Source organism: Tenrec ecaudatus, unplaced genomic scaffold (assembly GCF_050624435.1).
Source record: "Tenrec ecaudatus isolate mTenEca1 unplaced genomic scaffold, mTenEca1.hap1 Scaffold_626, whole genome shotgun sequence".
NCBI lineage: Eukaryota > Metazoa > Chordata > Mammalia > Afrosoricida > Tenrecidae > Tenrec > Tenrec ecaudatus.
In genome coordinates this window covers 23,100-50,500 of record NW_027459511.1, presented here as the reverse complement: position 1 = coordinate 50,500, position 27,401 = coordinate 23,100, and the positions used below count along the sequence as shown (strand labels likewise).

The following is a 27,401-nucleotide window of genomic DNA, read 5'->3' as shown; positions in this document are numbered from 1 at the left end:
TTGGCCTTTTGAATTTTGAGCTGCCTGCCTTTAGAGTCATCTTAGCAGGGAGAAGTGTGTTCCTCTCAGAGAATGGCTCCTGACAGACTGAAGTTAAGGGAGCTGGCGGCAGCCTAGTACGCTCACTGTGCTGACACTTGGGTCCACTTGGGTGGGAGTGGTGGAACTGCCGCACTGATGACACAGCCTGCATTTTGGCATGTTCTATTGGCACCTGCTGATCTGGCCCCAGAAGCTAGAGATGAGAGAGAGGGGCTGGCTGGTCTGAAGTTTGAAAATGTGAGTGAAGAGGGGAAGACATTGGGAGATTTCATGAGTTGTGAATTATAAAGCTGATGATCAGGACCTAGGCCATGGGGAGTTAGGGTTGATGAGAATATATGAATTGGCCAGTTAATCTAAAGTACAGGGAGGTGTGTGTGAACTCCCAAGCTTGATACTGGTACCTATTTGATCTACCTTGGATTCTAGGGCTGAGTTGACCAGAACCCAAATGAATGACAAGATAAATGTTGACACTATGATCTGGCATACATTGCTCTAATTTGATGGCTTTCCCTGGATTGGATTATATTTATGGAAACAGATGCTCAAAGTTTAAATCATAAATAAAGATTCTTCTGATCAAAAATTTGCTTGTCTCCTCAGAGGACTGGTTGTTAGGGATTGACAATTTAGCAATGGGATATCTAAAATAGGGAGTGGTAATGAAGTAGCTGGTTTACCAGTTTTTATGGGTGTATTAGTATCAATATGAAAAAGAAAAGAAAAAGAACAAGTCAAGGGAAAGTCCCCATTGAAGAGTGTCCTCTTTTCACCATGGGCTCAGGTAAAAGGAGGCGAGGAGAAGATGCTGGTTTGATGATATGACTGAAGTACGAGTGACTGTTAGCAGGGTCACCACGACTGTGAAAACAAATCCTAGATGTCAGTGGGCAGGAGGCAATTCTTCATGTATTAAAGGAGCAATGTCTAGAAGAGCCAAAAGGTAGCCCGGGGTGAAGTGAAATGATCCAAAGGGCTCTTCTATCCATATCTTTGTAACACTCATCAAATAATTGGGTGGGACTAGGCAAATCAGGTATGTGAAACACTCATAGATGGGTCGGACAGTGATGCCCTTGCACGGCATCTCAGTAGCAGAGAGAGAGAATCCTGTGTCCATCAAGAAATAAGAGCCATCAGTGGGGCACATGTGAGATCCATGCCGTAAGTCGTGGAGGCAGCAGAAGCCCTGGCACTGAGCACATGAGACAGAGCAAGGAGCAACACTGAGACCACGAGGCAGAGTGGTAGGCTTCCTGGCCCATGGAACAAAGCAGAAGCCAAGGGACTATGCAACTGAGAGGCCTGGGACCAGAGAAAGAGGTGGTTATCAGCATGGTATTGTAGACAAAAGACCTGTATCATTAACATTTCCCTGATTAACTCGATAATTGTGAATATTGTCTGTGAATTGTATGTGGTCACTGAAATAAATGACCGAATCTAGCTAAGAAGAGTGTTATGGGAAGGTTAGGGATGGTTGGCGTTAGAATAGCATAAAGATGGTGGGGGGAGGCATCTTTAACTTCTGCCCTGTGCCAATTGGCATTGGGTTGGTGTTGGAGTCTCCTCTTCTGTGTGTAGCCAGAGGAGGTGCGTGGTGGCCCCCATAACATTTCTTTAGTAGACCAGCTCCTAAGCCAGACATGCAGACACTGAAGTGCCCAGTGCTTTCCCACTGCCGCTACTTCTCCCACTTCAAGAGCTCAACAGCAATAAGCTAGGAAAGAAGATTAGAGACAAATGATTTCAGGGTGTACTTCTAAATAAGAGATCTGAAATAACATCAATGCAGTCCATATATCCAGTCAGGGAAAAGTCCAGTGTTTACAGACACTTGAAAGCTGCAATGACGAATCAGAAGGATGTGGAATTACTTCTGAGACACAGTGTATAACTAAGAGGTAAGGCTCTGCTGAGTGCTCCGCAGGGTTGAAAAGCCAGGAGCTGGAGTAAGGGAGACAGACATCAAGGGAGGGAGGACAGGTAGAAAGGGAGAGAAAAAAGGAGCCAAGATGAAAACGGAGAAGGCAGGCAGGCTGGAGTGCAAAAAGGACTGGGAAGAAAGTCCACCGAGACAGTCAGCTCAGCTACTTCTGCCTCTCACCTGCTATGCCATCCTCTCCCCAGAGGCCTCACAACTAAGACAGGGATTCAGGGCCTTCCTGTCTCTCCTGAGAAGTAATCCCTGGGGATCAAGTGCCGGCTGTGGTAAGGACTGGGTGGCACACACCCATGAACCTCTCAGCTCCTGGAAATACAGTGGGGCTCCTGCTAGGTGAGCTTCAGGTCCTGGCTTTTTTTTTTTTTTTTGCTAAAGCCACAATATGTTCCTGGTCTCTGGGGATGCAGGCGTGCCAGATGCTGTTGCAGACCTTCCCTGGCCCCTATCTACCAGCTCAGAGCTGCAGGCAATAGCCACGAAGTAGCTATACTACCCTAGAGCTGGCTGGGGCAATTGTCAGGGAACACAGTTGTGAGGAGAAAATCAAGCTTTATGTACTCCCAGCTTTGTGCACATGCATTTTCTTTGTATAGCACCCTCATACCTTTAGCACCAATGATAGCCTCTCTTGCAAGCAGGCTTCCTCCCTGTGCAGGGCTTCAAGGTCCTCCTCCAGCCTAGCCCTCTGCATGCTGGTCTGCTGCCAGAGCAGCTCTTGTTCCATCTCCAACTCTGAGCGAAGCAGGGCCAATTGTCCACAGTATCCCTGCTCCAGGTGTCTACAATACCCACAAAGGAGAGACTGAGGGTACCTTTTGGGACACCTCCTTAAACTACCTCCCCAGTGTCACACATGGCCTGGCCTTCTGGAAGATTGTATATCTACTGACAGTTTTAGGCTTTATAGCCGCCTGTTTGATAGAAAGTATGAGTGTTCTGAAGGCAGGGACCAGACACTGGACACCACATTCACTGCTGGTCCTTCCAGGAGAACATGACCCCACACAGAGGCAAGGTGCCAAGGGGCCAACCTTTTCACCACGCCAGGACTCTGCATCATTTATGACGTCTCTCTCACTCTCTCTGTTTCCTGAGGCACATGATTGGGCCTATGCACAGTCATCAGAATTAGGAAGCTCGACATATTGTGTTGGTCATCCCTCCATGCTAGACAGGGCTCATTACCATTCTCAGGTTAGAGATGAGGAGACCAAAGGACTCAGCTTACCCAAAGGGCAAGGGGCTAGGGGCAAGGAAGCAGGATTCTAAAAGGGCATGCCCCACAGACATCTTGCCCACCAGTGAAGGAAGACAGACCAGGGAGCAGGCAGCCAGTGTTCTGACTTCTGGCATGAGCCAGTATGAGAGAAAGAGAAATGTAGAAGATCATTTCATGTAGCCTCAGCTGTTTCCAGCAGAGCACCTTCAGTAAACAAAAGATTCAGGAAGGTGAATCACTAGCTGAGTTTAGCCACCTCTGGCCAAGACTTTTCTCTCAATAGGGGTGAAAAAAACCTTCTCCCTGATGCAGTGTGGATATATATGTGGCTAGGTTTTCTTACATCCTTTTCTCTGGCCTTGAAGCCATCACCAAACATACCATACAGAGTTCCCCCTAAGACTGTTCAGTATGAAGGATGATGAGAGGTAAGACTGAGGTGTTGGGGTACCTTCGCTGTGTTGAGTGCTACCTGCTGAACTCCTGAAGCTGTTTGCAAAAAATATCTTACATAACACCCATCACAAGCACAAACAATAGTTAAAGGTCTTCCTTGAGCTGAGGGCAGGTCCAACGGATTGAGCAAAGAGAGTAGAGGTAGGGTAGAGACGAATGTCTGCAGCCCATAGGCATATAGAATGAGAAGCCAGTGCATACTGCACCAGCCCCACCCAGAGTTCAGTTGATGCTTCTATTGTACCCTCATCTTTCAAGGAGTCTTGTGATAGCTAATTTCATGTGTGCCGTTGGGTAGGCCATGGGGCTCCACTGCTTATTAACATATTGGCTTAGTATTGCTATGAGGGCATTACATATGATTAGCATTTAAGCCTGTCAGTCCTCAGTAAAACAGGTCATGATCCATGATGTGTGTGTGTGTGTGTGTGTGTGTGTGGGGGGGGGGGTTATGCAATAAGTTGAAGGTTTTCCGAGCAGACGTTAAGGTTTCTGGAAGGAGAAGGATGTTTTAAGACCGTAGCCATCCTGCAGACAGTCTCCAACCTGCCATCTGACCGATGGATTTTAGAATTGCCAAGCCTCACAACCAGGAGGCAGTTTTCTAAAATAAATGAATCACGTGTATCCCTCCATGTTTCCACCCATATGAACACCCATCTATCGTACTGACCGTGTTACTCTGGAGGCCCCTGACTGATGGTACAAAACAAAAAGTCACATTTTCTGGTTTCTACTGGCTCAAGTAAGGCCTTCAATGAACCAGAACTATAGCACTGCCACTTGGGTAGCAGCTATTTGTCCTTCACCCACCCTCTGGCCAGGGTGTAGGGACCAGATTGGGGACAGCTGCTGTGATTCTAGAGGGCTACTGTGCCAGGCTCTGACCCAGAAGCTGTCTCGGTGGCACCTACTTGATCCTGCGTTCCGTGAGCTGTTCCATGGCAGAGTGGCAGTCATCCATCTCTGTCACAAACTCCAGGTTCCTCTTCTCAGCCTTCTCCAGGTCCTGTCTTGCCTTGTCTCGCTCCTGCACCATTTGCTTCATTTGCCCCCTGCCCACAGGAAGGAGACACTGTCAAATGTAGCTACTACTCTGTCAGCTTCCCACAGAAGCACATACCGTTGCAGGGCCCTCAAACTCTGGGTCTGCATAAACGACAAAAAACAGCCAACATGATGGTGTTGAGTGCGGGCTAGCCTTGTCTTTGAGTCTTTGAAGAATGGTTCTCTAATGGTGTATCCTGACATTAAATGACTTTATTCGTTTTGGTTTATATTATTGTCGACTTGCTTTTGAATTGAGGTTTTTTGGTGTTTATTTTGTTTTGTAGGATTTTCTGTATATGAAATCCGGGATAGGTGATCTATAGAAACAGCAATTAGATTAATAGCTCCTTCCGGTTGTGGCAGGGGAGACTGGGGGCTATGGGGAGTTAATAATAAAGGGTACCAGAATGAAGAAAATATTCTAAAACTCATTGTGGTGACGCCTACACAATTCTTTTAAAATATGTCTAAACCACTGAATTGTATGATACATGACTTATATGCCAACAAAACTGTTGGAAAAGTTATCTTTCTATAAAATACTATCAACTTTTGTCCCTGTGAATCTATTTAGCAGAACAACATGAATAACCCGTTGAGTGAAAGCAGAGCTCTGTTGTAATGGAACACGGTGCCAACTGCCACGTTGTGCTCAGTGAAAAGGTCTAAGAAGCAATTTTTTTTTTGTGCGCTTTCAGTCAATTGGCTTAAGCCTGGGGGCCCCATGGGCTGGTCTGGAGAACATTTGCACCTCCATAATAGCAAGAAAAATGTCAGTCACATAAGTTTTAAGTTGGATTCAGCTGCTTGGGATATTATTAAGGGGATTAGGTTAGGATTTTGAGATCTGGCTTTCTAAGCCTCTCACCAAGTATGCAAGACCTGTGGCAAGAATAACCGTAGGCGGCCCCTTGCTCATTAGGCCCTATTAGGAAGAGGCAAAGCGTCTCTCCCTACACCAGAGACCCTTTTCCTTGTCCCATCACAAGTTGCCTATAGAGGGTGGTGGGGGCAGGCAAGGCAGCAGCCCAGACCCTTGCCAGTCCCGGACCCCTGAGAACAAACCACACCCCTAGCCTTGAAACAACCTCTCCCAGCCTCTTACTGGAGGTAGCTCAGCTCCTGGTGGTAGGAGGCCAGGGCCGCTTGCTGAATGACACCAGTGACCATCAGGAGCTTGTTGTCGATAGCCCAGGCCAGATCCAGAAGGTTCACCTTCTCATCCACACTGAATTCGAGGCTCTAGAAATAAATCCCAAGGGACATTCAAGATGAGTTTAAGTCTCTCAACAATTTGACTCCAGACTCCATTTTCCTTGGCTCTCCCATTTGCCTGAGACTTTTCCTCTTGGGGCCGCCCCCACTCCAACTCCTAGGCTGTCAATAGGAGATCCCACTGTGCCTGAGCCAGGGACACATGAGGAAGAATATGACTCCATGCATAGTACTTCATGGGGATTAATAGCAAGAGAGGGGCCCTTCCCCCCACCTAAACCCAATAATTATAAAGGCTGTATGGAGCTATAGAGAGGAGACTTTGCCCAAGGCTAAGGGCACTGGAAGGAGCTCTGGTGGTGTGGTGGGTAATGCAATAAGATGTTAACTTCAAGGTCAACAGTTTGAACCACCCCATTTCCCTGAGGAATAAAGTAGAGGCTATCTATTCCCATAAAGATTTAAATTCTTGGAAACCCAAAGGGGTAAGTCCATTCTGCCCCCTAGCATCATGATGAGTTGAAATTAACTTGATAGCAAAGGAAAATTTGGAAGCAGTTAGAGATGAAAGGGTACTGATACAGGCACTTACAGAGAGCAGTGGCTAAATTAACTCTGCCAACTGCCCACCACTGTAAGCCACTAACATTCTTTCTTAAAAAAAATCATTTTATTTGGCTCATACAACTCTTATCACAATCCATACATACATCAATTGAGTAAAGCACCCTTATACATTCGTTGCCCTCGTCATTCTCAAAATTCGCCTTCCGCTTGGGTTCCTGGAATCAGCTCATTTTCCTTTTTTCCCTCCCCTTCCCTCCCCATTGCCCCCTTCCTCATGAACCCTTAATAATTTATAAATTATTATTTTATTTTACATTCTCCTTTTTTCTTATGCCACTTGGAGTTGAGTTTTTACCATTTCAAACTAAAAGAATTCTGGGAGAGACTCCTAACGTAATATATGTAAAGAATCCTGACACATATTTCATATCTCCATAATATCTATCTATCTATCTATCTATTTATCTATCTACACACACACACACTGATGATTTGTATTGGTAGAAAAATTATGTATCAGAGGACATGAGCCATGGTCAAAAGTATTACAGAAAATGAAATCTTCCTTCTCTCTCAGAATTTTGAAAAATAAACTTAAAAAGAGATGTTATGTGCATCTTACCACCCACATATACAGAATGAAACAATGAATGTTTAAAAATGAATCTTTGCTATATTTATTTTAAATTGACTACTGCACAGTGTGACACTAAGTCCAAGAGCAAGAGCTACACCAGGCTATTCTCCTGGGCCAGTTGCAGAAGAAATGGAGGAGCATGGGCAGGAAACCCCCATGGCTTCCAGGAATGCGAGGCTGGCCTGTGGAGCCAAGTGGCACAGTTCCCACCTAGGTCTTTTTTGATCAAAGGACTTGGCAGAATGCATGCCCTTATGTAGTGGTCAGTGCTGACTATATACATGCACCTTCTCTGACTCTGATGCCACCACAAAAGTGTGCTTGTTCCAACGCCCGTCGGAGTGCTGCCTTGTCCAAGCAACAAGCCTGAAAGGTTAGCATGGCAAAGGGGGAAGTATCTAATACATGAAAACCTACCTTCAGAGTGTTTTTATCACTGTTGTTTTCTCTGTATTTTATTTATGCTCTTTCAAAATTAAAATTTTTATATATTAATAGCCAAAAAGAAAAGTTTCCCGAGAATTTCCCTGTCTGGGATTCTCTGTTGCAGCAGGAGTAAGGAAGCCAGAGAGCAGAGGCCAAGCACAGTAACCCTCTCGGGCTCCCACCCCACCCTCAGCCCATTCTCAGCGGAGCAGCTGTGGCCATCCATTTCCAAACCTGCAAAATCTCCTTGCCATTTTGAATGCCCTCCTGGGCCCACAGAGCCACCACCTGCTCAGGGCATGCAAACCCAGTGCCGCCATCGATGCCGGAGAAGAGGTGCCGGTCTGAGCAGATGGACACGAGGGACGAAGTGGTCGTGTGGCAGCTGCTCTCCTCTGTGGTCTGTACACCAGGGACCAAGAAAGTGCTGTGAGCACGCACGTCTGTTCAGCCCAATCTCTTGTTTCTCGTGTCCCCCACTGCACAAACCTGCACGCTGCCTAGCAAGAACAACCTCACCAGTTATCGCTCTCTTCACTTTCTAGCAAAGGTGAGAGGGCTGGGCACAGTGATGTGATTCATCAAAGCAGCCATGACTGCTCTGGGGCCAGAAGGCAGCAGACAGGGCTTTCTACTCCCACAGAGAGCTACAGGCTTGCAAACTGCCAGGGCAGGCCTACTGTGTCCTGTATGGTCGCTATGAGTCCACACTGAGTCAATGGCAGTGAGGATGAGTGTGAGTTGGGTGTGTAAGTGCAGCCCGTGAACTATCCGCATCTCTCTGGCATGACGAACAAGGTACACAGGGCCTCACAAAGGAAGAGCCTAAAGAGGGGCTTGCCATCATGGAGAAATTCCTAAGAGGCTCCAAAAGCAGAGTGGGCTTCCCTGTGTGTGAAACTGCACATTACTGGGAATACAGAAGCAAGCAGCTTTCAGCTAAGCAAGCTAGGGGAGTCTTACGATGATGGTAAAGTCTCTCAAGCGGAAAGCTGACCTGCTACGTTCAGATATTCTATGAATCCACAAGGGCAAGAAATATTTCCCTTAAATTTTTTCTACCTCAGAGCCCTTTCCAGTAAATATGTGTTGTCAGGAATCCCTGGGAGTAAGAATGAGTGTTCTCCACGCCTTCAGGTCATCACATTTCTGCTCCAGGCATCCAGTGCCCCTGCCTCCCTCAGAGTAAAAACCACCTTGCTCCAACCTGCTCATGGCTCTTCAGCTACCCTCTCCTCACTGCCTTGCTGGCTGGGATCTGGATCTGGGACCCTCAATACCTTGCTCAATCACCCTTAACTCCTCTTTTCTGACACACCGGCTCGCTGGCCTCCAGATAGAAGGATACCTAGCTATGTTTTAGCCCTTTCAAGTCCAGCCCCACAGCTTAAATCATGCTCCTCTTGCTCTTTCTGGCTCATCCTGGACTCTTTCCGGTCCCTTCTCTGATGACCACCAGGCTTGTCCTAGCTATACTCTCCACCCTTCATCCCTCATCTTCTCCCAGCAGTACACTTCCTGAGTCAGGCTCAAGGGAGCAGAAACCTCCTCTGCCTGTACTCACTGAGTCACCAATTCTCTAATGAAAGAGCTTGTTCACCGAGCTTACTAAGCTACGCTGGGTGCTCTGCGTGCCAACTGGACAACACTCTAGAGCAGGTATTTTACTCTGTTTGCAGGTGGAAGAGGGCACCATGGCTATCAATGGCGAGTCCCTGATACTCAAATGCATCTGGAACTGCTATGAACCCTCTAGCCACTTACTCTAGAAAATATGAGGCTCAGAATGGGTTTCCCCTATACCATGTCCACCTGATTCTCCTGCTGTCATATATATATATATATATATATGACATCAGTACAGAGCTAGTATACCTGTTAGTAAGTAGGTTATCTATCTATCTATCTATCTATCTATCTATCTATCTATCTATCTAACAGGTATACCACATGACATGGTCAAACATCACACTCTATAGCCAAACTGTGGAGACACACACAAGATATGGCACACTCTACTTTGAAATAATACAGGAGACTCTACCACCCTGGCCTCCTTCCAGTTTCTGCCCTAAAATGACAGTGCAAATGGGCAATTCTCAGGTGAGAGCTATCAAGAGAGGGGTAGGACTTTGTGCTCCACAAACGAAAGACTGAATCCGCCCACTCCTCAGTTTGACATTCTATGCCCCAAAGGTATTATATACTGTGTATACACTCATATCTCTGCAGTGAATTTAGTGTGGGTGTGTAGAGAGTGCATGTATATGAATATACTGTGCATGAATGCATACAGAATGTATAGTGAAGGGATGTGTAGGCACTGTGTTTATGATGTTTACGTACACTAGCAGTGTGTGTGGTGGGCATGAGTTTGTGTGCCTTACAATTTGTGTGCATATAGTAGGTGGTACCCCCTCAAAAAAACCCTGGAATTTTTTTCAAAGCTATGTATTTAATTTTTTTCCATGTACCAGTGACCGGGCTATGGAGGCTGCTGAAAAGGAACAGCCCCATGCATGCATCCCAGGATCGCTCTGGCCCATTGCCATCGCTAGAAAGCTGTATCTGCCCAACAGTGCCCAGCAACCATGGGGCATGCATTTAAATTCTTTTACAAAACCAACTTGTCACCTACAAAGTACTCTCAATTACACTTGATACATTTGTAAAATCTGCAATTTAATTCTTGGAAACATTTTTCAAACTCATCTGTTTGGATGGCTGACAGCACCTCCCTAGTGTTTTTCTTCACTCTTCTATGTCCTCAAATAGTTATCCTTCCATGTCCCTCTTCTTCGAGGAAACAAAAAAAAGTCACACAATGCAAGGTCAGGTGAGTAAGGTGCATGGGGCAAGAGAGACATTCTGCTTTTTGCCAGAACCTGGCACACTGAGATGGCTGTGTGAGCAGGTGCATTATCATGGTGGCAAAACCAGTCCCCTGTCTGCCATAAATCAGGCCTGTTTTTGCCGCACACTGTTACGAAATCTTTTCAGATCCTCTAATAGAAAGCTTGACTAACAGTCTAACCTGGTGGAACGAATTCCAAATGCACTACAAATCGACATTTTTATCTGTTCGATAAGATGATGGACGTCCAGAATGAGGTTTGCCATCAATCAACATTTCACCTCTTTTGAAATGAGAAAACTACTCATACACTTAGAGTTTTTCCCATAGCACTGTCTTTCTAAACTGTATTCAACATCACAACAGTTGCTTTGGCATTTTTCCTGAGGAGGAAACAAAGTTTCATAGCTGCATGCTGTTCTCTTAAATTCGCCATCATGAAAAACAAGGTTCCAGTGAAACCGCTTTTACAAAAAATTCACTGTGACCAGAGAGAACCTTCTCAGGTGGCGCTGCAACTCGGAGCTCTCAAAGAGGGAGAAAAAGTCATATTATGAAAGGTCTACTCTGCCCAGCACAATTCCAGTTCTGGGAGGGTACCACCTTGTATCATGTGCATATATAGTGTGTGTGTATAGTTAAGTGTGTGTGTGTGTGTATGACAGACGCATCTATAGTTTGGGTGTATACATGTAGCATTGACTACATGTATCAGGTGTGTATATATAGTGGGTGTACATGTATACAGTGGATGGGTCCAAACTGTGTGGATATGTGTACAAGTGTGTGCTGTATGTAGAAATACACGTGACAGGAAGAGTAGATGGCTATGACAGCAGGATAATGGGTCAAGTTGCTGTGCTGAAAGACCTGTTAGTCTGGGTAGATTAGAAAAACAAATTCATAGACACTCATAGGTGTTAAGAGAAAGCTTTATACACAAGAGCAATTGAATATTGAGAAAAAATTTCACCCCAAGTCCAGATTAAGTCCATAAATCCAATATTAGCACATATGTCCAATCCCAATCTATAAAATCCTCCTCAGACTCACGAAACACATGCAATATGCCAAATGCAGGAAGATCACAGGCCAGTGGATGGAAAGTCTTGTGGATCCAGTGGCATTATAAACATCTCAGGGCTGGCATGAGTCTCCATGTGGCTCCATGGCTCTATCTGCCATCAGTCTAGCTTCATGTGGCTTGTCCGGAGGAGGATGAAGCACCTATCTGTATCTATCTGGCCTCTGTATCTATCTGGCCTCCAGTAAGCTATTTATCTCAGTGGCACGCCTAAATGAGGTTATCAAGCTGTGACCTGATTGACATGCTAGACAACACCCCTCAACAAGTTGACACCAGAATATGTAACTACCACAGACCAACCTTTGTCAAGTTGACACTTTTACACAACTTTTTACCCATATATAACTCTTAACAAAAAAATAATAAAATCATATCTGTAACTAACAAGATAAAACTAATAAGTGTACCATTCAGTATGTGCCATCCTCATTTAAACATATTATATAAGTGACAAAACAATATTCTATGCCTAAGCATCGCAGTTAAGGAACACACACTTAAACCTATAATCCTATGTACATATTCCAGCACCTATGAAAGTTTGTAGCCAACCACTTCATGCCTTTATCATCTCCATTTTAGGTATAAAATTTCTATACTGCCCACTTACATCAGCCGTGTTCTGAGGAACCTTCATCCCAGTTAGAACCTTGTGAACTCCCCATCCATAGTAAAGTCAAATCAGGACAGGCTATCCATGAAGTCTGCAGCAATATCTCTACTTCACAGGCTCAAACATCTCTTCATCTGGTCGGATTCTGGTCAACTCAATGTGGGCTGCTTCACTCAGCGTCCACATGGTGCCCATTGGTCACCTCGCTTCTAGACCATGGGCACTGTCACAAATTTTCAACAAGCCTAGCCCCCTTGCGCTAGATCATGAATTTCAGACCAGTCAACCCACTCTCGTTTTCTCTTCACGTTCCTGAAACAAGGTCCATGAGTGTCAGTGGCCAGACTCAATCTGTCTCTTTATTGCTGCATTTCGCCCACTTCCACTCAACAAGTGGATCTGGGTGGTCGCCTAGCAAGCAGTTCAGCCTGCCCACAGGCTCCCTGTAATATTCAGCCCCAGAGAGTAGTTTTCTTCATGGTTCCAGATTTTTTCCCAGCTTCTGACAAAACCACGAGTTCAAAATTTAAATATCCAAAGAGTTCCCTTTTTTCCCCCTGTCAATCTGTCAACAGCCCTTGGCAAGTATCTTCACCCTTAAATGTCCTCAACACTGAAGACACTTTTCTTTTCAGAGCTTATTTTTTCAAAGCCTTCTTTGCGGGTGTGTCCTAAACCCATCTAACAATCCAGTTTTAATGACGAGAAACAAGTGGGCTTACAAGCTCTCTATTTTCAAATTTCCCAATAATCATTTCTATCAATCATATATCAATAATAATAAACAGAAAAAAAATCAGTATAAACAGAGTAGCATCAGATCCTAAGCTCTATTCGTAAAACAGTCAAATTCGATGCTTATTTAGTTATCTTACTCATTATCTAAACGCTTCTATTGATAGAAAATATGGCATTAGGCCTCTGACAGCATCAAGCCAGAGCCAGGGTTCATTATTTATTTTTATTTTTTAAAATAATTTCATTGGGGCTCATACAACTCTTATCACAATCCATTCATACATCCATTGTGTCGGGCACATTTGTACATTTGTTGCCATCATCATCATTCTCAAGATATTTTCTTTCTACTTGAACCCTTGGTATCAGCTAAGCATTTTCTCCCTTCCTCCCCCACACTCCTGCCTTCACGATAATTTATAAAGTATTATTTATAAATTATTATTATTTTCTCATATCTTACACTGTTCAATGTCTCCCATCCCCCACATGTCTATTGTACGTCCCCCAGGTAGGGGGTTATATGCAGATCATTGTGATCATTTCTGCCTTCCCTCTTGTCCCACTATCATGTTCAGTCTTCATTTGGGTTTCAGTAATTCCTCTTGGTTACATTGCCCTTGATCAAGCCCTACCAGGCCTCCTACATATTCGTTGCCATCATTTTTGGATCACTTGTTGTTCACTTGTCCCTGGGCTTTTAACACACATGTCCTTTCCCCCACCTGTCCCTCACCCATGTCCCTGCAATACTGTCAGTCCCGTTTTGTCTTCCAGATGGTTTATCCTGCCTATCTTATCTAGATAGACCTACAGAGATAATAATATGCACCAAAAACATGACGGACCAAAACAAAGCAACAAAAGAAAACAACAACAAAAAAACAAATGACAAATTAGAAAAGAAAAACCTGTCAATTATTTATCTGTTCAAAGAAACAACTTTTAGCAGCACTAATTTTACCATAGTTTTCTTATTTTCCCTCTTCTGAATCTCAGCCATGATTTTTATTATTTATTTTCTTAATCTATTAATAGGTTTGTCCTGTTGACTCAGCTTTAGTTGCTGTAAATTTTGTGCCAGCATATCAATCATAAGTCTCTCTTCCTCTTTCATGTGTTCATGTATTGCTATGAGACTTCCTCTGATAACTGCCTTTGCTGTGTCCCATAAGTTTTGGTACACCATGTGCTCATTCTTGTTGATTTCCAGAAATTCCCTAATTTCATCTCTGATCTGGGCCAGCACACACTCCTTTTGCAAGAGAGTTATCATCTTCCAATTGTTTGTCCTTGTTTTCTTCATCTTCCTTTTGTTGGTTTTCCAGTCTTATGGCACAGTGGTCAGAGAGAGAGGTACATATATCAATGTGCTTAAACTTATGCAGATTCATCTAATGCCCCAGCACCTCTATCTTTGAATATGTGTCATGTGGGCTTGAAAAGAATGTAAATTCTTTTGTATTTGGGTGAATAGCTTTGTGCACATCTATCAGGTCAAATTGTCTAATTGTAATATTAAGATCTCTAGCCTCTTTGTTGAGTAAAAGCCCTAGGATAAGAGGAGATGCCTGGAGGTTGGCAGTGGTGTGTGAGATTAAAAGGAAGAGAAAGAGAGAGGAAAAAAAAGAAGAGCCTGTTGAAACTGTAGTGGGAAAGAAGGAAGAGTGAGAAACAAAAGTAACAATATAGCTTAACCCCATCCCTGACCCTGGGGCTGGAGGGGTTTAAACCCTTCCACAATTCGGAGTTGAAGTGTGGCTGTGTTAAGATAAAGCCTTTGTGCCAGCTCCAGATGATCCCGTCTCTGGCTGAGACAGTGGTGGGGCTAAGGTTAGACCTTAGCCAGCCTTCACTGTGGTAAGACAAAGCCCCCAGCTCCTCAAAACCGAGTGGATATTTGCCTGTTTATCTTTATGACGCTCCTCCTGCAACCAGGCAGTGCACAACATCCCCCTTAGTGACTCTCCTGCGCTAATTTCTGCAGAGTCCCTCTGCTATGTGTTACTCAGTTGCCGTCTTGCCTGAAGTGCTCCCTGCCCCTCCAGCCAGCTTTCTCTCAGCCATTTTGACCTTCTGTCAGCCATTTTCACTAAGCAACTCTGAGAAATTCAAGGGGTGATTTTGTCCCCTGAGCTCAAAATATACATTAATCACATTTTCACCATTTCACACAAGAATAACCAAAGACTACAACCAATGAAAAGAATCCAAACTTTAACTTCCCATGTTCTTTCCAGAAAACTATCCAGTAAACTGCATGGCCATATCTGACTTCTGGCTAGCCAAAGAAGCACTATCATGAAGCAGAGATCAAACAAACATCCACTCTCCATCTTTATGATTCTTTTATCTAGTACTCCACTCCCAAGGGACCATAATGTGTTAGTCTGAGTAGACTAGAGAGACAAATTCATAGACACCCATCTGTGTGTAGAAAGAGCTCTATATACAAGAGCAGTTGAATATCACAAAAACATCCCACCCTAGTTCAAATCAAGTCCGTAAGTCTGATATTAGCACATATGTCTGACATCAATCTATAAAGTCCTCTTCAAACTCACAAAACATATGCAATGATACTGAATGCAGGAAGATCAGAGAGTAAAATATCTTGTGGATCCAGTGGCAGTCTAAGCATCTCAGTGCTGGTGTGGGTCTCCACGTGGCTCCTCCAGCTCTAAGGCTCTGGCTTTCATCAGCCTAGCTCCATGTGACTTGTCCGAAGGAAGACGATGCAGAGACTGTGTCTATCTGGCCTCCAGTGAGCTATTTATCTTCGTGGTGGGTCCAAATGAGGTCATCAAGCTATGACCTGATTGATAGGCTAGACTCTACCCCTCCACAAGTTGACACCAGATTGTGTAACTACCATAGGACCCATACTTCAGTGGTATTCGAGGTTACAGAACTCTTAGGGATCCTGCCCTTGCAGGCTCAGGGGTGCCACTTTGAGATCCTTATCCTACACTAGCTTCCAGCAACACCTAGGTCTCCACATTTGGACATGAGTTACCCTTGTTTCTGTATCTTCCCTAGTTCTTAGCCTCAGTGCAACTTACCCTGGAGAAAATCCTTGACAAAGAAGAGAAACCCATTTCCATGTTCAAATCTTAATCCACAAACAGGGATCACACTTCACTTGATGTGGGTGTCTCCTGGAAGACATACCTGCCTGCCTAGGTCATTTCCCCAAGATTCCTCCTTACAAACTCACACCTCTGGCCAGAGAGCATCTGTTCAGGAAGGTGTGCATGGCACAAGAAGCGGTACGGCTCTATAGCCACTATCTTGATTCTTTAATGCCAACTATGCGCACATCCATCCCTAGTTCAGTGTCCACATTAGTCTATACTTCAGATGAATACAAAGGGAACATGGGGCTGCTTCTGCTTCAAGGAAGTCATATCTGCCAATTAACCCAATCAGTGACATATAAGGGCCATACTCTGATTTTTTTTTAACCTTATATGGCCTGAAATCTCTCCTTAATGCTCTTGAATATCTTCTTCCTGCATTCTTGTTGATTTTAGAATGAAAAACTTATGCTCTCAGAAGTACCTACTCAGTGGTGAAGAATATCACACTGGTTTTACTCTGCCTCCCACACAACATGGGAGTCAGCCACATCCTTGTGCAGAAAGCAAGAATTCCTTAGAGCAGTCTGCTCTGTGGTGGGAGAAGGAATTTCTTCTGTTCGGAAAGTGCTAACCCAGCAGTCACTGAGCAATGCTATGATTTAAGGAAACTGCCTAAATCTGTTCTGTTTAAAGCTGCACGGAGACCTGGTACTTCTGCAAGACATAAAACCCAGGGATAGGAGGGAGGAATCCAGACTCAGGACCTAAATCAAAAGGGCTGCCCGAGGGAGATGTTGCAGAATGCTCTTTGACATTGCTCTCCTGCTGCATCATGGTATGAGGGAAAAGGGATTTCCCTACTGAAATGTTCTCTATCCCACAATTAAGAATGGCTGAAGCTGTCATGTCAGACACTACTTGGTCTTATAGAACAACACCTGGGAGGCAGGCATCACAATTGCCCCATTTTATAGATGAGGAGCATGAGGCTCAGAGATGAGCATGCCATCCAGGGACATACAGTTATGGAGGTCTGTGTGACCCCAGAATCTCAAACACATATCTCTGTTACTTATCCCTCTTGAACCCCTGGACAACAGTCAGGTGACTCAGAGAGGACAGGTTTGTGAAAGATGCTGACGGTTATGGTTGCAGTCATCAGAAAGATAATACTTAATGTGGTTCATAATTTATTTGTCCTATTTTACCTGGTAATGAGTCCAAGGATCACTCAGTTCGATGGGAGTAGAAGATTTCGGAAGTGAATTGGGTCTATGACTGAACAGGCTAAGCTGGAATTCCTCAAGACTTACTCTGCCATCTCCATCTTGATCCAATTTGTTAAACAAATCTTCCATTTCCTAAACAAAAGTCATACACCTGGATCAGAACACATGTTTTGCTTGATGCAGAGGTTCCACAAACAGGCAGCTCAACCCAGATGTCACCATTGGGCCTCCTGCTTCTCCAAACTTTTGGATCAAGCATTCAACAAGGGCAGCTTGCTCATCTTCATCCACATTGAAAATTGTCTAGGTCCCAACTGGCTGTATTTCCAAAATATTTTTCCTTATCAGTCTCAAGGGAAATCTATACTACCATGTCTGTTTTAGTTCCATAATCAGTAGCTGAGTCATTCAAACTGCCTGAACTCCATAAATAACTTATTTCCTATCTGCTGTGGCTGGGAACTTGCAGTATGTTGGTGGAAGATGTACCCACAAAAACCAGCCTGGCTCCAGTGGGTCACAGGATAACAGCAGCTAGGCCAAGAGCGCTTTAATGAAGAGTGAGGACTGCAATATAACACTCCACCTCTATTCCCATCTGATGAGACTACAGACAGGTTCTAAAGAGGCCTTACTTGGCCGTAGTACAATCAGCCTGGCAGGCAGGGAACGGTGATCTTGAGTGACTGTGTCTAAGAGTGCCTGGCACAACTGCCCTACAGTGGTGAGAGTTTATCACAATGGGGGGGGGGTCTGAGATATATTCTTTGACAGGAGTTTTGAAGCCAGTCAAGAGTTTTAATGAGAAATTGATATGTCTGAATCATAGTCTAAAAGAGGGTGAGAGTTTTCAGACCAAACATTTCAAAGAAAAGTGGTTGAGACAGGTCAGTCTCAGGCTTTCTCTCACCTCTTTCTCAAGGTCTTGTAGCCCAATGGTTTGACAGACCAGAGTCAGCTCTTGCATACTGAGGAAACCACTGCTGCCAACGCCAAGCTCTTCCCAGATTATCTGGGCTTGGATCTCAGGGGTATGAAAGGAGGGGCTGCTGAGCTCCAGAGGGCTCCAGACTTGAAGTTGGCCTGAAATAAAGGGAAGATAGTTAAACGTGGTACCACTTGAAGAATTTAGGAGAAGTGTACCAACACCAGTAAGGTTTTCTAAATTAAGGAGGAACAACTGGATAGAGGGATGGATAGATACATGACAGGACATGATGGACATATATATATTAGGTAGAAAGACTCTAAACTTATTTTAGTTGTTGTTCAGTGCTACTGAGTCATTTCCAACTCATAGTGACCCTAAGTACAACACAACGAAACACTGCCTGGCCCTGTGCCATGCTCACAATTGTTCATATGTTCAAGGCCCTTGTTGCAGCCACTGTGTCAATTCATCTTTCCGAGGGCTTCCTCTTTTCATAGTTACTGGTCTCTCGTGATAACATGCACAGGGAAAGAAGATGAAGTCTTGGCATCCTTGCCTCTAATGAGCTTCCCTGCTCTACTTCTTCCAAGACAGATTTGTTTTTTGTAGTTTGTGGTACTTTCAATATCCTTTGCTAGCACCATAGCTCAAATGCATAAATTATTCTTCAGTCTTCCTTATTCAATATCCAATTTCCATGTGTACGCAAGGGAAGTGAAAAGGTTCATGAGGGAACTGAAATGATACAGTCAAAATGGTATCATGGCTTGGGTCAGGCACACATTAGTCCTCAAAGTAACATCCTTACTTTTTAACAGTTTAAAGAGATCTTGTGCATATTTATCTAATGTATCGCATCATTTAATCTCCTGACTGCTGCTTTCATGAGCACTGATTGCAGATCCAAGCAAGGCGAAATCCTTGATAACTTCAATCTCTACTCGATTTATCAAGTTACCTATTGGTCCAGTTGTGGGGATTTTGATCTATTTTATATTGGGATGTAATCTATACTAAAGGCTTTAATCCTCGATCTTCATCAGAAATTACTTCAAGTCCTCCTGATTTTCATCAAGTAAGATCATGTCATCTGCACATCACAAATTGTTATTATGTTTTTCTAATCATTGCCATTCTTCTTCATGAAATGCAGCTTTTCTGATGATGTGCTCAGCACACAGAGTGAAGAAGTGTGGTGAGAGGACACAGCCCTGATGCACACCTTTCCTGATTTTAAACTGAGTAGGATACCCTTGTTTGTACCCACAACTGTCTCATGGTCCATGCACAAGTTTTACATGAGCACAATGAAGTGGTCTGGAATTCCCATTCTTCTCATGGCTATCCAAACTGTTATGATTCACACATGAGATAGTTTAGCCTACTGAATAAAACACAAGCAACCTCTGGTGTACTCTGCTTTCAGCCAAGATCCACTGACATCAGCAATGGTATCCCTTGTTCCACATCCTCATTTAAATCTGGCTTCAATGTCTATCAGGGTCACATATGGGTGATCTCTTTAAAAAGACACAGTACTTATGGGTGGTATTTATTAGTTTGGGGGCTAATGTGTTATTTAGCTATAAAGAGACTTCAGGGTGAGTTTTGGTTCAAGGTTTAAAGATTATTTCATATCAATAATGTTAAGTCTTCCAGATCAGATCTATCTTTTATTGTTTTTATATAATAGGAATTTATGGTTTTATTATCAGGAGCCATCTACAATGGTACTAATTAGGTAATGGTAGCCATCTAGTTCTTCTGGTCTCAGGTAAATGTGGATGTGATTTTTGGATTGGATTCTTCTTCGGGTCTTTAGTTTCCATCTTACTCTTTGGTTCACTTTAAGTAGAACTCTAAGTTGTACCTTAGGTGACCAGTCATAAGCTTTTGAAACTCCAGAAAAAATTCAACAAACTAAAAAGTAGAACATAACTTCATAAACTAAATTATACTGAATGAATGAGATGTCCCAAAAGACTATGGCTTTAATCCTTCAAATCTAAAATTTATTTATCATTCTATTGGGGGCTTTTACAACTCTTGCAACAATCCATACAACCATTAGTTCAAGCACATTTTAGCACATATGTTGTCTTCATCCTTTTCAAAACAGTTTCTTTCTACTTGAGCCCTCGGTATCAGATCCTCCTTTTTTTCCCCCTCCCTCTTCCACCCTCCTATCCTCATAAACCCTTGACAAATGATAAATTATTGCTATTTTCATATCTTACACTGTCTGCTGTCTCCCTTCACTAATTTCTGTTGTTCCTCACCCTAGGGTGTGTGTGTGTGTGTGTGTGTTTACATTGATCATTTGGATCAGTTCCCCCTTTCTCCCTCTACTGTCCCCAACCCTCCTGGTATCGCTACTCTCATTATTGTTCTAGCCAGATTTGTAGGTAGAACTGGGGTCATGATAGTGGGGCTGGGGGAGGGAAGCATTAAAGAACTACAGGAATGTTGCATGTTTTATCAGTGCTATACTGCACCCTTGCTGGCTTGTTCCTTCCTTGTGAATCTATGGTGAGGGAATGTCCAATTGTCTACAGATGGGCTTTGGGTCTCCCATCCCTACCCCAGTGTTTGAATCAATATGATTGTTTGTTTGGGCCTTTCTGATGCTGGATACCTGATACTGTCTACATCTCATGATCACACAGGCTGGTGTGCTTCTTCCATGTGGACTTTTTTCGCTTCCCAGCTAGATGGCCGCTTTTTTATCTTCAAGTCTTTAAGACTCTAGGCACTAATATATTTTAATAGCTGGGCACCATCAGCTTTCTTCACCACATTAGCATATGCACCCATTTTGTCTTCAGCGATTGTTGTCGGGATGCTGAGCATCACAGAATGCCAGGTTATTAGAACAAAGTGTTCTTGCATTGAGGGAGGACTTGAGCCATGTTGAGTAATGTCCGTCTGCTACCTTATTATTTAACATATAAATATATGCACATAGATCTATGTCCCTATTGTTATATATAAATATATTTACACATGTACATGCCTGTATTTATGCATCTAAAATATCTTTTGCCTCAGTTATTTCCTCTATTTCCTTTTACTTTCCTCTTGTCCCACTATCATGTTTGACCTTCATTTGGCTTTCAGTAATTCTTCTTGACTACATTGCACTTGATCAACCCACCAGGCATTCTACAGCCTCCTTACCATCGATTTTAGATCATGTGTTATTCCCTTGTCCCTGAAAACCCCAAATCTTAATAATGAGTTATTGGGTTATATATAAGAAATATCCATACTTGTGTCTATGTGTTTTATTACACACATACAATCAAATACTTGCATTTATTTTAATTTTTAAAAATAATTTTACTGGGGGTTCGTACAACTCTTATCACAATCCATTGTGTCATGCATCCATTGTGTCATGCACATTTATACATTTGTTGCCATCATTATTCTCAAAGCATTTGCTTTCTACTTGAGCCCTTGGTGTCAGCTTATTTTGTCCCCTCCCTCCCCACCCATCCTCCCTCAAGAACTCTTCATAATTTATAAATTATTATTATTTTGTCATGTGTTACACTGTCCAATGTCTCTTCCACCCACTTTTCTGTTGTTCACTCCCCAGGGAAGGGGTTATATGTACCTTGAGATCAGTTCCCCCTTTCTACCCTACCTTCCACTTACCCTCCTGGTATCACTACTCTCATTATTGGTCCTGTGGAGTTCATCTGTCCTAGATTCCCAGTGTTTCCAGTTTCTATCTGTACCAGTGTACATCCTCTGGTCTAGCTGGATTTGTACAAGGGATCATGATGGGGGTGGGGGAGGGAAGCCTAAAGAACTAGAGGAAAGTTGCATGTTTCATCATTGCTATACTGCACCCTGACTGACTCATCTCCTCCCTGTGGCCATTCTGTAAGGGGATGTTCAGTTGCCTACATATGGGCTTTGGGTCCTCCTCACTCCTCCTCCTCATTCACAATATGATATTTTGTTCTTTGATGCCTGATACCTGATCCTATTGACACCTCATGATCACATACATGCATTTATATAAACACCTAGCTCAGTAGGTAGACCAACATTGACTTAATACTTTAATGCCTTACTTGCTGTATTAAGATATGTTTTATTCTGGCAGACCTGAATGGCATTATCAGTGAATATTATTGCAAGTTTTGCCTGATAACCAACTCTACTTCTTTAAGTAAATAGCATCCAGTCAGGTAAGGATTTATTCTATAAAAATGAATAATCTAGATATTGAGATATAGTTAGCCTACCCTTATTTAATCTCCCTCTCTCACTAGTGTTCAAAAAATTAGTACCATAGCTTAATTAATGACACTATAAACAAAAGGTCCTATGATACATGGAGAAGATTGATATCATTTGCTACCATAAACTAACAAGGATATCTCTAAGGTGAGCCAGAGGCAAATTAAAAACATAGATCTGGGAATGGATTTGGGGCTCGCACTTAATTTTAGCTCCAGGCTAAGAACAATTATTTCTGATGACATGGCCCTACTCATTACTCACCTTCACAAATGAAACACAGAAGATACGGTTGCATAGCGAAGTGCAGGGAAGAAATTAGATAGTGCCAGGCTATCATCATCTGGTTCTTAAAGGGTTGTTTTCAAATAAGCAGCAATTTAAGTGATATGTCAACTAAGCCCACATGGAAGAAGCACACCAACATCTATGACCTAAGGATTATAAATTATATAATCCAGATATTAAGGATGGAATACTATCAGAGCTTATATTGTGAGATTCTGGTGTGTAGAAGGCAATGGATGACATCAGAAGGCCAAAATATATTTGCAGGATCTACATAGGAAATAAGCCTTTGGTGATTTCCTTCTGACCATAATTGAGAGATGAGAATAAGCTGGTTATCAGACAGAGAATATTGGAGAGATGACTGTTGTAGATTAAAATGATAAACCTGACCTGATTGGTTAAAACTTTGCCACTTGATACATTTGACCTTGATTTGGTTTTTAATATTTTCTGTGTTTTTTTAAAATATTGGGTTTTATATCTGTTGTATTTTGTCATTGTGGGTAGCCTTCTTGACGCTTTTTATGTGTTTTTCAATGTTTTTTGGTATATGAAACACAGGATAAATGAAGCTAGAGAAACAACAATTAGAATAAGGGTTCCTGGGGATGCAGTGGGGGAAGTGGTGGGTGGGGTGCATTAGTAGGGGGAACTGATATCAAGGAGGAAGAAAAGACTCTGAAGTGGATTTTGGTCACAATACCACAATGCTGTTTAATGAGATTGAACTATGAAATGGTATGATGTCTGTATTAGCTCCTAAGAGAAGATTGGGGAGGGGGGGAGATTAAAAAAAAAAAAGCAACAACAGAGATTTCCGGCAAGATGGCGATGGAGTAATACATACCAGAGGAACTCTGCAGATTTCAGCCCAGGAGAGTTGCTTAGAGGGAATGTCAACACTGCTGGAATGCAGGAGGAGCATCATAATGATAAGTAGGCTAAGACCCACATGGTTTTGAGGGGCTGGGGGCTTTTGGCTTACCTCAGTGGAGGACGGCTGGATTTGACCTTGGCCCTGCCACTGTCTCTGCTGGAGCCTGGGACCATTTGGAGCCTGTACAGCGGCTTGGTCTCAACACAGCCACAGTTTGCCACCACCCACCTCGGGGCAAGGACTGGACCCTTGCAGCTCCTCTCTGTGCCCCCTCAGTCTTGGAGGGCTGCACAGGGGCCTTTTCTCAACACAGCCACAGCTTGCTGCTGCCGCCTCAGAGCAGGGACTAAACCCTTGCAGCTCCACTGGCGGGGGATCGGGACTCAGCTACATTTGTTACTTTGTTTCCATGTCTTCACTATATCCTCCCCTCCCCTGCCCCCCACAGGCTCAGCGGGCTTGATTTTTTTCCCTCCTCTTTCTCTTTCTTGGTCTCTCCAGACCACTCCCCTTAGCCTAGGGCATGTATGCCTGGGCCACACCCAGCTAGGTGAACTCCACCCTGTGTAGCTAGGGAGGCTGGGAAAGGGCCTGCCAACCTCCACCAGGGGATACTCTGCTAAAACATCTAACAGGGGAATTCCTACATGTGTGCCTGGAGTCCTAAGGTAGTTCAGCCAACACTCCTCAACCTTTCAAGCTGTTGTAGGAACCTCTGCCCAACCTCAGCAACACCAAAGCAGGCAACCCACCAGCCTTCTGGGTCACTTCCCTGAGAGGGAAGCTATAGGAGGATAAAGTGGTAGGTTAATTCCATAGTGAAATAAGCTATAGGCAGTTCGAAGAAGTTCTCCTGCAAGTCTCCCAGAGAGAGCCAGTGCTATACAACTCACAGGAAAATGGCACCTGGCTCATCTAAACCAACACAAGGCAAACAGCCATCAGCCCAAACGACCTCAACGAAACAACGGGAAAAACAAAAGGCAATGCCTGAAGATGGCCTGAACAGTCACAGAAAGGAATTTTCAGAATGCTACTTGGATTCATAGAGGATATGGGGCAACAATACAGAAAAAGGATGAAATGATAGAAGAGGTAAAAGCCATAAATAAAAGAGAAATACAGGAACTTAGGGAGGAGATAACAAAAACCAGTAGCAGACTCACGTAACTCAAGAATCGACTGGAGGAATCAGAGAACTGCATCAGTGACTTGGAGGGCAGCCAGGCAGACTTTAACAAATGCAAACAAAAATCTAATAAGATCATCAGAGAAGTTGAAGAAAACTTAAGAGTGATGTCTGATGTTATGAAGCGGAACAACATGAGAACTATTGGCTTACCGGAGGAAGACAACAAAGAAGTCATATGCAACAATAGTGAGAGAATTCTTGGAGGAAAGCTTCCCCAGCTTAGTGAATGAGAACCAGGCAACCATTTAGGAGGCTGAAAGAACCCCAGCAAGACTGCATCACAAGAAGAAGTCACCAAGGCACAAAAGAATTAAATTATGCAATTTAGAGGAAAAGGAGAAAATCATGAGTGCGGCTAGGGAAAAACAAGCAAGCAATCACATACAAAGGTTCCCAAATAAGAATATGCTCAGACCTATCAGCAGAATCTATGAAGAAGAGGAGAGAGTGGAATAACATATTCCCAAAATTGACGGAAAACAATGCAAACTCAAGAATACCTTACCCAGTCAAATTATCTATCAATATAGATGGAGAAGTAAGAGTCTTCCCAGACAAGGAAAAACTCAAAGAATACGTTAGAAGAAATCCAGCCTACAAAAGATCCTTGCAAACCCAGTATGGGCAGAAGAACAACACCCACCAAGCATAAATAAGAGCCCACCACATAGAACAACCTCACCCAGAGGGCAAAAAGAAAACAGACCTCAGATAGCACTGACTTAAATATGGAAAGACTTCAAAGGCTGCTGAGGTAATCTTTAAAAAAAAAGGCAAAAGAGGCATAGGGAAAAAGCTACGGTATACAAACATTCCTGGGGCAAGGACCACATAATATGGCAGGGACCAGACCAAACACAGGGGTACACATGGTACACAACTAAAACGGAGGTGGGGTAAGAAAAAAAATAATAATAAAGAAAAGGGTAGCGGGGGCACAGGACACTAACCCACCCAATGGGAGGGTACTATTTTTGTCTCCATAGGGAAAGAGGGACCAGATTTCAACCCGGTGCTCCAAGATGTGAATGCAACATGCCGGTGCGGAGTAGTGAATCAGTGGAGAGGTCTGGGGGGCTGGCCCCAACACCAACCAAATGGACACCTGCCCCTCCCCTCAGAAGAATTTATTTCAACGGACAGCACTGAATCTACAGCTCTGGAAAAGGGACATATCTGATCAGAGCATATGGGAGCATATGAAGGGGGAGGAGGAGAGAGTAGAGCACATCATGGACCACCAGGCCATGAGGTTGATATTCCCAATTAGAGCAGTCAGTCGACAGAGAGGATCACATGGCCAGCCCCACTATGAGACATGACGTCCCTCACTGACCCATATCTCTACAGAGGACAACACCAGAGACACAGTGTGGGTATTGCACCCAATCGGATCCCACCACATCGAGGCAAAATAATTAAGGGGTGTAACAGAACAGCAAGGGAATAGAGCGGCGAGGTCCCCAGTGAATGCTGAAGGTAGACTTTGGGGCCAGGGCATGATGCCCCAACAGACTGGACTGGAAAACACTTTTAAAGACCAACAAACAATCCTTGAACTAATTACAAGTTTTCTTTCTTGTTGTGTTTTGTTTTTTCTCATTAGTATGTTGTTATTTTGTTGTATATTGTTGCTTGGTTTTGCTCTGTCTTGTTTTTGTGCATGTTATTATCTCCACAGGTCTGTCTAAATAAGATAGGCTGGATGAACAATAGGAGAAAACAACGGGACCAATAGTTCCGTGGGACATGGGAGAGGGGGAGGTAAGGAAGTGGTGTTAACAAACCCAGGGACAAGGGAACAACAAGGGATCCAAATTGCTGGTGAGGAGGGTGTAGGAGGCCTGGTTGGGCATGATCAAGGGTAATGTGACTAAGAGGAATTGCCGAAACACTGGTGGGGACTGAGCATGAGAGTGGGACAGGAGGGAAGTCAAAGGAAATAGAGGAAAGAGCTGGGAGGCAAAGGGTTTTCATAGAGGTCTAGATAAAGACATGTACATATGCAAATATATTTGTACATGAGACTAGGGAAATAGATCTATGTGCATGTATTTATAGGTTTAGTATTAAGGTAGTAGAAGGACATTGGGACTCCACTCAAGTACTCCCTCAATGTAAGAATACTTTCTTCTTTTAAATTGGCATTTTATGATGCTCACCTTCCCGACCCAACCGTTGAAGACAAAAAGGGTGAACAACCAAATGTGGTGAAGAAAGCTGATGGTGCCTGGCTATCAAAAAATATAGCATCTGGGGTCTAAAAGGTTTGAAGGTAAACAAGCGGCCATCTGGTTCAGAAGCAATAAAGCCCACATGGAAGAAGCACACCAGCCTGTGCGATTACAAAGTTTCAAGGGATCAGGTTTAAGGCATTATCAGAACAAAAATCTTACCATAGTGAATGAGCAGGGGAGTGCGGAGTGGAGACCCAAAGCCCATTTGTAGGTCACTGGACATACCCTTACAGAAGGGTCTTGGGGAGGAGACGAAACAGTCAGGGTGCGATGTAGCAACGTGAAAAAATACAACTTTCCTCTAGTTCCTAAATGCTTCCTCCCCCCACCCCACTGTCAAGATCTGAATCCTACCTTGCAAGCCTGACTAGACCAGAGGAGGTACACTGGTACAGATGGGAACTGGAAACACAGGAATCCAGGGCAGATGATCCCCTCAGGACCAGTGGTGTGAGTGG

At 43.7% G+C, this 27,401-nt stretch overlaps 1 non-coding gene and 1 pseudogene across 1 annotated transcript; both read right to left on the bottom strand.

The window, feature by feature from the left end:
* Positions 1-27,401, bottom strand: part of LOC142436781 (ninein-like protein) — a 91,160-nt pseudogene that overhangs the window by 52,506 nt on the left and 11,253 nt on the right.
* Positions 10,027-10,158, bottom strand: LOC142436782 (small nucleolar RNA SNORA84). Its single transcript, XR_012782110.1, has one exon. It is a non-coding gene; the product is annotated as a small nucleolar RNA SNORA84 (small nucleolar RNA).